The sequence below is a fragment of the Myotis myotis genome, unplaced genomic scaffold (assembly GCF_014108235.1).
Source record: "Myotis myotis isolate mMyoMyo1 unplaced genomic scaffold, mMyoMyo1.p scaffold_m19_p_14, whole genome shotgun sequence".
Classification (NCBI taxonomy): domain Eukaryota; kingdom Metazoa; phylum Chordata; class Mammalia; order Chiroptera; family Vespertilionidae; genus Myotis; species Myotis myotis.
In genome coordinates, this window is record NW_023416318.1 from 1,177,480 (window position 1) to 1,188,301 (window position 10,822).

Genomic DNA, 10,822 nt, shown 5'->3' on the forward strand with positions numbered 1-10,822 from the left:
TGGCAAGCCAAGCCCCGGCCCAGAGTTCCTGCGTGAAAGTGACTGCTTTCTGTGTCTTCTTCAGGGACTCTCTGCTTCCTCTGAGGTCATGGAGATGCCCTCTTGTGTTCTTCTAGGAGTTTTATCATTTTTAGTTTTTACATTTAGGTCTATGATTCATCTCAAATAAACTGGGTTGAGGTTCCTCTGTTTCAGAGCAATTTGTGGGGGGAAAATTTTTTTTTCCCATTGAATTGCTTTGGCACTTTGGTCAGAAATCAACTGACCGTATACATGTGGGTCTATCTATGAGCTCCTTATTGTAGCAACGACTGCTTCCATAATAATAAAGCAATACAGTTTTTCAAATGGCACAAAATTTGAACAGTTTATCTATAAGGAAGATAAGGATGACCAATAAACACTTGAAAAAGTGCTCAATATCATAAGTCATGAGGGAATTCTATATTAAAAGTACAAGATAATGGCATCAAAATGACAACAATTAAAAAGACAAGATCTCACTTACATCTGGAATCTAAAAAGAAAACAGATACACACAAAAAACCAAACTCATCGAAAGAGAGAACAGATTGGTGGTGGGTGGAGGTGGTCAAAACATACAAACTTCTAGTTATAAATAAGTAAGCCCTGAGGATGTAATGGTAATTATGGTTCATGATACTGTATTGTATGCTTGGTAATTGCTAAGAGAGTAAAAGTTCACCTCACAAGACAAAAAAGTGTGACCACATACTAGTATGCTGATAAGTGCTAACCAGACTTAGTGGTGAACATTTCACAATATATACAAATACCAGATCCTTACCTTGTACACCTGAAACTAACATAGTATTATATGTTGATTACATCTCAATTTTTAAAAGTAAATAATATCTATTGAGCAAGATAGTGAGATGTTAAAAATCTCACTAATCACTCGGCACAGAAAGGGCTGGTGTGGGGAAGACCACACCCACTGTGGATGAGGGTGTGGGGCAACGGCGCTTCACACATTGTTGGTGAGAGTACAAAACGGCCCGATCACTGAAACTTAAGTTGACACTTTTTCATGGAGGTAAGCATACCTCTGCCCTCTGACCCAGCCATTCCACCTCTAAACTTTGACTCACGCTAGATGAAAACAGATGTACATACAAAGACTATATGAGGATGTTCACAGACAGACGGCCCTGCGATTACACTCCTAGAAATATACCAGAAGAATTACACACAGGCCTTCCGATAGATATTTGCACATCAGTGTTCATTGCAGCATTGTTCACAAGAGCCAAAGGCGTAAACAACCCATCGTCAGGTGTCCATCGACAGGTGACTGGATTAACAAAATGTGGTGCAAATCCACAATGCAATGCTATCAATCCATAAAAAGGGACCGAGTTCTGAGGCTTGTACATGATGAACCTGAAAACATCATGCTAAGTGAAATGAATATTGTATGATACCACTCACATCAGTTGTCTAGAATAGAAAAGTTCATAGGAACAGAAAGCAGAGTAGAGGTTACCAGGGACTGCGGGTAGGAGATATGAACGAGTTTCTGTTTGAGATGATGACAATTTTTCTGGAAATAGATATTGGTAATGGTGGCACAACATTTTACATGTAATGAATGCCACCGAATTTAAAGTGCTCAAGATGGCAAGTTTTATTATATATATTGTACTACAATAAAAAAGTCAAAGGAAGAGATTATTGCTAAAATGTTTCATTAGAACCAAAAATTATAAATAACCCAAATGCCCATCAACAGGTAAATGAATAAACAAATTAAGGTATATAATAAACACTCCTTGGCAATAAGATGGAATGATTGCTGATACATGTAACAAAATAATGAATCTCAAACACGGAGCAAAAGGAAGTCAGACACAAAAGACAAGGTTCTATATGATTTCACTTACATGAAGTTCTAGAATAGGCAAAATGCATCTATGGTGGGGAAAAAAGCAGAAAAAAATGGTAAGATATGAGAGGAGAATGTGGGAAGGGCACCAAGGGGCCTTCTGAGGTGATGAAATGTTCTATATCTTGATTGGTGTGTGAATTGCATGGGTATATGCATCTAAAAACTCATCGCATTGTCCTAGCCAGTTTGGCTCAGTGGGTAGAGCATTGGCCTGCAGACTAAAGGATTCCAGGTTAGATTCCAGTCAAGGGCACATGCCCAAGTTGCAGGCTCAACCCCCAGTAGGGGACATGCAGGCGACAGCCAATCAATGATTCTCTCTCATCATTGATGTTTCTATCTCTCTCTCCTCCCTTCCTCTCTGAAATCAATAAAAATATATGGGGGCGGAGGAGGGGCTTATCACACTACACACCTAAGAACCATGTATTTCACTACACGTATGCCCTGTGCTCAGTTGGTCGAGCATAGTTCCATGCACTGAAAGGTTGCCGGTTTCAATTCCTGGTCGGGGCACATGCCCAGGTTGCAGGTTTGATCCCCAGCTAGGGTACATGCTGGAGGCAGCTAATTGATGTTTCTGTCTCACATCAATATTTTTCTCTACCCCCCCCCTTCCTCTCTTTCTTTTATTTTTTAAATATATTTTTATTGATTTCAGAAAGGAAAGGAGAGGGAGAGAGAGAGAGAAACATCAATGATGAGAAAGAATAATTGATTGGCTGCCTCCTGCACAGCCTACACGGGGAATTGAGCCTACAATTTGGGCAAGTGCCCTGACCAGGAATTGAACCCTGACTTCCTGGTTTGTAGGTCGACGCTCAACCACTGAGCCACGCCAGCCGGGCTCCCTTCCTCTCTTTCTAAAATCAATAAAAACATATTTTATAATAATTTGTTAATGTTTGAACAATAAAACTAATCAAAACTTACAACTATAGCCGAAACCGGTTTGGCTCAGTGGATAGAGCGTCGGCCTGCGGACTGAAAGGTCCCAGGTTCGATTCCGGTCAAGGGCATGTACCTGGGTTGCGGGCATATCCCCAGTAGGAGATGTGCAGGAGGCAGCTGATCGATGTTTCTAACTCTCTATCTCTCTCCCTTCCTCTCTGTAAAAAATCAATAAATTATATTTAAAAAACAACAACTTACAACTATAATATGAATCATAATTTTTAAATGGGACAGAATTATGACTCAGGACAGCTTCCCTACACATACTAAATTTTATACATTTTTATAATATATCTTTTAGGGTTATGATATTATTTATTAAATAGTATTTTTTTTAAAAAATAATTCCAAAAAAGTATTTATACCTCTTTGGGAACATTGTTGATAGATGTTCACTAATTACCTTCGTTTTTCCCAACTTTGTTGATATATAATTAACTACACTCACCTGCATACACCTAAAGTGTACAACTTAATGAGTTTTGACACATGTATACAACTGTGAAACCGTTACAGCAGTCAAGAAAGTGAGCATGCCTGTCCCCTTGTGTCCTTTTGGATGGATGGATGGATGGATGGATGGGCGGATAGGTGGATAGGATGGAATTGAACTGCAAGGAAGAAATGAGGGAAGGAAATCACATGATGGATGGAATAAATGGATGGATGATTGGAAGGAGCCTCACATGGTCTAGTTTCCTCTCACTATTTTGGACGCACCTCCCTGGATACCTTTCAAACAGATGTTACAGAATGTTCCTGCATCAGCTGACTCTACGGGCCCATCTGGTGCTTCGTCAGCCTGAGGCCCTGGGAGCTTGACCGGTGGTTGAGAAACGACAAGCACACCTGTTTCGTGTCTTGGACAAAAGCTCCCGAGGCACCGCTGTGGCCAACTAAAGCCATCGATGGTGAGGGCTGACTCTCGAACCTCCCGTGTTGATCAGAGCTGCGGCCGCGCTCCTCACCACAGGCCAACCAGCTGAGTCACACTTCAGAGTGCAACCCAGGGAGGTCAGTAGTTTCTCAGGGGTTAGCAAACCTCTGCCCAGGCCCAGTTTCTCTAGTTCCCAGGCCCCAAGAGGGGCCCAGCCCTCGCCCAGGCCTCTGCTCTCTTGTTACATGAAGTTAATTCTCTTACATCACCTTTTCTCCTTCATGTCCATCTTTTGCTCTTCCTCGAATAACTTTTCATAATTCTCCCATCCTTGCACCACCCCTATATTGTCTCCTCTTTATATATAGATATGTTTTCATTGATTTTAGAGAGAGGAAGAGAGAGGGAGAGAGAGAGAAATGTCGTTGTGAGAGAGAAACATCGATTGGCTGCTTCCCGTACAAACCCCAACCAGGGATTGAACCCACAACCTGGATATGTGCCCTGACTGGGAATCGAACCCATGACCTTTTGGTGTAGAGGACAACACTCCAACTAACTGAGCCACACTGGCCAGGGCTCTTCCCTCTCTTGAGAAGCTCCAAAGTCATGGCAACTTCCATCTCTGGCTTCTAGGGTTGACAAGACCTAGGATCTGGAAGCTTCCAAAGCAGGGTTCCCACAGCCCCTCTGAGCCTTCACCTCCACCTCTCCCCCCTTCCCCATCTCACACCGACCAGCTCCATCCGGATGACCCCTGAGGTCTCACTTGGATGTTGGCTTCTGCTGCTGGGTGTTCTGGTGCCGGAGCCCTGCCACATCCAGCGCCACCTCCTGTCACAAGGCTGGGAGCACTGCTCTCACCCTTCCAGAATCTTATTTCCCAGCCCGACCCTCCATGCTTGGGGATTCCTGCTTCTCCTGTAGTACTGTTGATTCAGACCAGCCCTGCCTTCCCACACAACCAAAATAGGGCTGAATCTATTCTACTTTGAACTGTTTTCTTTCTTTTTTATTTTTTTTTTTGTTAATCCTCACCCAAGGATATTTTTTCCCCTGATTTTTAGAAAGAGTGGAAGGGAGGGCATGTGATAAAGAGAGAAACTTCGATGTGAGAGAGACACACCCATTGGTTGCCTCCCTCACGCACCCCGACCCAGGGCCAGGGACTGAGCCTGCAACCAAGGTACATATTCTAGACTGGAATCAAACCTGCGACCCTTCAGTCTGCCGGCCGACACTCTAACCACTGAGCAAACTGGCTAGGACTTGAATTGTTTTCTAAAAGCATCTTGTTTGCTAGTATATTTGAGGAGGGAGGGAAGTTTTCCTGTCTTTGGTTTCATTGCTTTTCAGGCCCCCCCCCCTTTTTTTTTAAAGTACAGAGACAGTTTGTAATGATCACACATAATTCTACCAAGAAATAGCCATTTTCAACCACTCGGCATGAAAACTGCCAGTCTTTTCCCTGTATTTCCATTTTTTCGTTGCTAACTCAAGTTTCCCCAGGAATACCAATTCAGGATAGCGGTGTTTAATCACATTTTATTGTCTCTTACCGGGGCCACCGCAGGACTTCATACCTCTTCCCCATTGCTCCTCAACTATGACTGCGACTCGTTTACCAATGCGTCAGGCCAGGGGCAGAGTGGTGACGGGCACTGCCCGTCTTGCTGCATGTGGCCCTCCCTGCCAGGGCCCTCCCTCCCTCTCCTGGCACCTGGAGACCCCAAAGCTGAGGGTTCTGTCCTGAAATGATCAAAAGCCCACGTGCCACTCTGGCTTCTCGCATGTCGGCCAAAGCCTCTCTCTAAGTGTTTACGCACAGACATCTGTCGCTGGGACTGGGTCAGAGCTCCCCGGGGTCTGAGCTGGGGACACACCTGGATGGTTTTTGTCTTCTTTTGTTTTGTTTTTTAAATATTTTTTATTGATTTCAGAGCGGAAGGGAGAAGGAGAGATCGATAGAAAAAACATCAATGATGAGAGAGAATCATTGATCGGCTGCCTCCTACATGCTCCACGCTGGGGATTGAGCCCACAGCCCCGGGATGTGCCCTGACCGGGAATCAAACCGTGACCTCCTGGGGCGGGTACACCTGGCTGTTTTTAGAACTGACCCGCACTTGGGGCAGCCCAAAACGCTAGGGCTCTGCTGCAGGCTCAGGCTCTGAGCTGGTTTCTTCTTCCCCGAGGAGGAGGACTCTCCCAGGAATTGCTCAGATCGCCTGCTGGGGAGCCCCCCCACCCCCACCCCCACCCCCCCACTCCCCCCCGACCCCGTACACCTCCTCTCCCCCATCCCCCCACCCCCCCAACCACCCTCCACCCCCCGCCTCCACGCACACCAGCCAGCAGGGCACACCCTGCCCTGGAACCCAGCCTGGGACCACATCCATTTACTCAGCAAATAGTGATCGACTGCCTACTCCGTGCCAAGTACTCAGACGGGCACTGAGGACCGGAAGGCGAGTAACACAAACCCGGGCCTGTCCTCATGGAGCCCCCGTTCCAGTGGGAGGCAGTCACGCAGATGAGTGGAATAGTAAGAAAGGGGAGTTAAGATGCTGTGAAGCCCGGGGGGTTGGTGCTGCAAGAAATCACAGGAGGTTGGGCTTGTTTAACCGGCCTGCCATGAAGGAGCGCCTTGTGGGCCTGGGGTGCCGAGAGACGGAACCCCCAGGGGCTCATGCTCAGCGCAGTAAAGCCACCGAGAAAGGAGGTGCGGGGTCCCAGGGCTCCTCACGGCTTCTGTGCCTCGCTCCCGGGCGCCAACTGCTGGTCAGAGGCGGAATTGCACGTCCTCGCCGCGCAGTATGCAATAGGGTGGGGCCCTGCCTGTCCTGGGAGATGCATCTGAGCAGAAGGGAGGTGGGTCGCCTCCGGCTGGAGCAGTTGCCAGCCAGGATGCGACATTGGGGATTCTCTTTTCCCCTGGCCCGGTGAGCGGCCACGCTCAAGGCGGTGTCTGTGTGTCTCCGCACCCAGGAGGCTGTGATGAGCAGGGCCCATGGTCCCCCGCCCTGCACATGAGCTTGGGCAGGAAACAAACATCTGTGGTCCTAAGCCACTGAGGTTTGGGTTTGGGGGTCAGTGTTTCTCAAGACTGAGCTTCCTGGTGGATGGGGTGTCTGTCCTGTGTTCTCAGAAAGAGAGCAGGGCTTCCTGAGAGCAGGGCTGTGCTCTTGGTTCACCCACCACCGTGCCCAGCACAGCCCTGGCCACATCCAGGGCTCCATCAGCTACGGTGACCTGACCAGTCCCCCAGGAAAAACACCTGTTCCTGTAGGAACGGCAGCCGGTACCCTTCTGGTAAGAATCGGCTTCTCCTCCCTCCCCTGCAGCGGCCATTCCCCCCACTCCCACCCGCCCCCGCATCCCCTGTCCCAGGCAGCCCCATCAGCAGGCTCCCTGCCTCTCTCTTCCTCGCCCTGCCAGAGGGCCTGCTCCCTCTCAGCCCCTCCTTCCTCAGGATGCCTTCCTCAGGCTCCACATTTTCCCTCAGTACTTGGCACAGGTTGCTGGCATAGCCACTGGTCCCCCTTGGGACTCTACCTGACGTGTCTTCCTGCCTGGTCGGGAGAGGAGAGGCCCGAAGCGCCTCTTCCTGAGGAAGGGAGACCCAGAGCCTGCGGGAGGCCTCCCTGGACCCCTTCCTCCTAAAGCCCAGACAACTGGGGGCTGGGCCACGAAAGCAGGAAAGAGCATGAACTGACAATGGACGCAAACCCCCTCCCAACCGATGGCAGCCACAACCTACAGGTGTAATTTTAGGGACATTTAAAAGGTCCACAATTCCGTAAACAAAATCACACACACACACACACACACACACACACACACACACACACGGTAGAATATTATTCAGCCTCAAAAAGGAAGGAAATCCTGACACATGTTACAATATGGATGAACCTGGAGGATAGGATGCTCAGTGAAATAAGCCAGTGACAAAACGGCAAGTGCTGGGTGACCCCACGCACGTGAAGCACCTAGAGTAGTAGCCAAAATCATAGAGGCAGGGCGTGTTGTTGAAGGTATAACGAGTTTCAGTTTGGGAAGATGAACAAGGCCTAGAAATCAAGAATGGTGATGGATGCACAACAATGTGATTGTGCTTGATACCACTGTACTGCACACTCACCATAGCCCTGGCCGGGGTGGCTCAGTCGGTTGGTCATCACCCTCTGAACTGAAAGGTGGCTGGTTGGATTCCTGGTCAGGGCACATGCCTGGGCTGCAGGCTCAATCCCCAGCAGAAGGGAGGTGGATCCCCTCCGGCTGGAGCAGTTGCCAGCCGGGATGCGACATTGGGGATTCTCTTTTCCCCTGGCCCGGTGAGCGGCCACGCTCAAGGCGGTGTCTGTGTGTCTCCGCACCCAGGAGACTGTGATGAGCAGGGCCCATGGTCCCCCGCCCTGCACATGAGCTTGGGCAGGAAACAAACATCTGTGGTCCTAAGCCACTAAGGTTTGGGTTTGGGGGTCAGTGTTTCTCAAGACTGAGCTTCCTAGTGGATGGGGTCCAGGAGGCAGCTGATCCATGTTTTCCATGGATGTTTCTCTCTCTCTCCCTCTCCCTTCCTCTCTCTTAAAAAATAAATATTAATTAATTAATTAATTAATAAAACTACTTTAAAAATGGTTACTGTAGCAAATTTGTTACATGCCTTTTACAGTTGGAAGAAAAAAAACAATTCACAATTTCAGGGATGAGAAAGGCAGCCTCTCCTTCATGGAAGGGAAGGTCAGCAGGTGTCTTTAAGAGCTGCCAGGGTGTTCCAGAATTTAATTATTCCAGCCCTTTCAGCTGCTCTCAGTCTTGAGGGAAGTCCACAGACGTACATAGGAAGGTATTCTTTGAGGTCTCATTCCTAGTCCTGAACAACTGAAAATAATCCACCAGCAGGGGAATGGGTAAGTAAATTAAGGTGTAGCTCAGAAAATGAAACATTATGTAGGCATAAAAAGGAGTTAAAGTTATATGTTCTAACTTAAAAAGATGTTCAAGATAAACTAAGTAGTGAGGGAATTAAGTTGCAGAACATTAGGCATAAGATAATCCCTCTTAATCAAATAAGGATGACACATTTTCTTAGGTTTCTATTGCTGCATAACAGATCACAAAAGGCTCAGCGGCTTAAAACAATACCATTTAATATCTCACAGTTCTGTAGGTCTGAAGTCTGGCTGGGCCAGCCTGGGCTCCTATCTGGAGCCCTAAGAAGAATCCACTTCCAAGCTCATCCAGGGTATTGGTGCAATTCCATTCTATGCAATTGTAGCAGTAACGACTCTCTTTCCTTGCAGCCTGTCCACCAGAGTCACCCTCAGCTCCTAGAGGCTGCCTGCATTCCTTGGCTCCTGGCCACCTCCATATTCAAAGCCAGCGATGACACTTTGAATCCCTCTGACTTACCCTTTTGCTACCAGTTTGGAGTTTTCTGTTCTTAATATTCATATTATTACATTAGGCCCAAATGGATACCCTTTCTCTGTCTTAACATCAACTGTACCATATCTATATATATAAAAACCTAAGCAACCAAATGACTGAATGACCAAACGACCGGTTGCTATGATGCACACTGACCACCAGAGAGCAGATGCTCAATGCAGGAGGTGCCCCCTGGTGGTAGGTGCACTCCCATAGCCAACCTTCGGTGGTCCCTCCCTCCCCCAAGCCGACTGCCCTGATTGCCCCAGTTGCCGACCAGGCTGAGGGACCCCACCCATGCACAAATTCATGCATCGGGCCTCTAGGAATATATAAGTAACCAAATTACAGGAGTGAGAGTTTAGCATACTCCACAATTCTGGGTTTAGAGTGGGACATATTGGGGGGGGGGCTGCATTCAGCCTCCTACACAAATAAATGTACATGTATGTAACATATGTGTTGAAATATGCATGGGAAAATCTGGAAGAGAATGCAGCCAAAAGTCATCAGAGTCCCTTTCTGAAATTAGGATTACAGGCAACTTACCCTTTCTCCATTGCCCACTTTTGTGCATAGATTTCTTTTCTTTTTTTTAATATATTTTTTATTGATTTCAGATAGGAAGGGAGAGGGAGAGAGAGAGAGAGAGAGAGAAACATCAATGATGAAAGAGAATCATTGATTGGCTGCTTCCTGCATGCTCCCCACTGGGAATTGAGCCGGTAACTCAGGCATGTGCCCTGACTGGGAATCGAACCGTGACCTCCTAGTTCATAGGTTAAGCTCAACCACTGAGCCATCCATGCCAGCTGGGCTGGATTTCTTACAACGACAGTTATCAATGTCTCTTCCCAGTACCCACTCCCTTCCTTCTCTGTGGGTACCAAGACTTTGAGGGCACTGCCCCTCCCTCATTTCAGCCATCTGCAGGGACACACCCTGTCTATTGTCAGCCAATCAGTGCGTCCCACTGCCCCAGCAGAGAGATGGGTTCAGGGACAGGTGCGTGCCCCATTTTGAGCCAATGAAATGTGAGATGTTTGCAGGGGTTTCAGGGAAGAAAGGTTTCCTCTGACTGTCATCAGAGCTACCAGAGGACCCCAATCTCTGCCTGGACAGTGGGGGGAAAGCGGTGACATCTGGAACAGCCACCCCCATTTCACTCCAAGAGGGGAGCACCAGGAGCTGGGAGAAGACACACCGGGAATCGGAGAACAGGCACACAGAGAAAGATCCCGGTGACATGATGTGAGCCTATGGACCAAGCTTTGCATCCAACTACTTGATCTATTTCTGGACTTTTTAATTCCATGAACCAAAAATTTCCTTTACATGTAAGTCAGTTTGAGTCAAGTTCTCTCTTACTTGTAACATTAAAATACCCGATACAAGTATTTTTGCAATTAGAAATAAATTAACATAAAAATAGCAAAAATGTTCCCCAAAGCCGGGCTTTTTCTTGCTAGCTTTAGGGAAGGCTGCAAGTTAATTTTAGCTCATCCTTTGCCTCAATAGTGCTTGTTACTGGATAAACACAAAGTGCCATTTGGAAGATGTGCCCTTGTTGACCTGTTATATCCTGAGCAGGATTAATCCATCGAGACCACCTGGTTCAGGAAGTGTGCTTGCACACACACTATGGA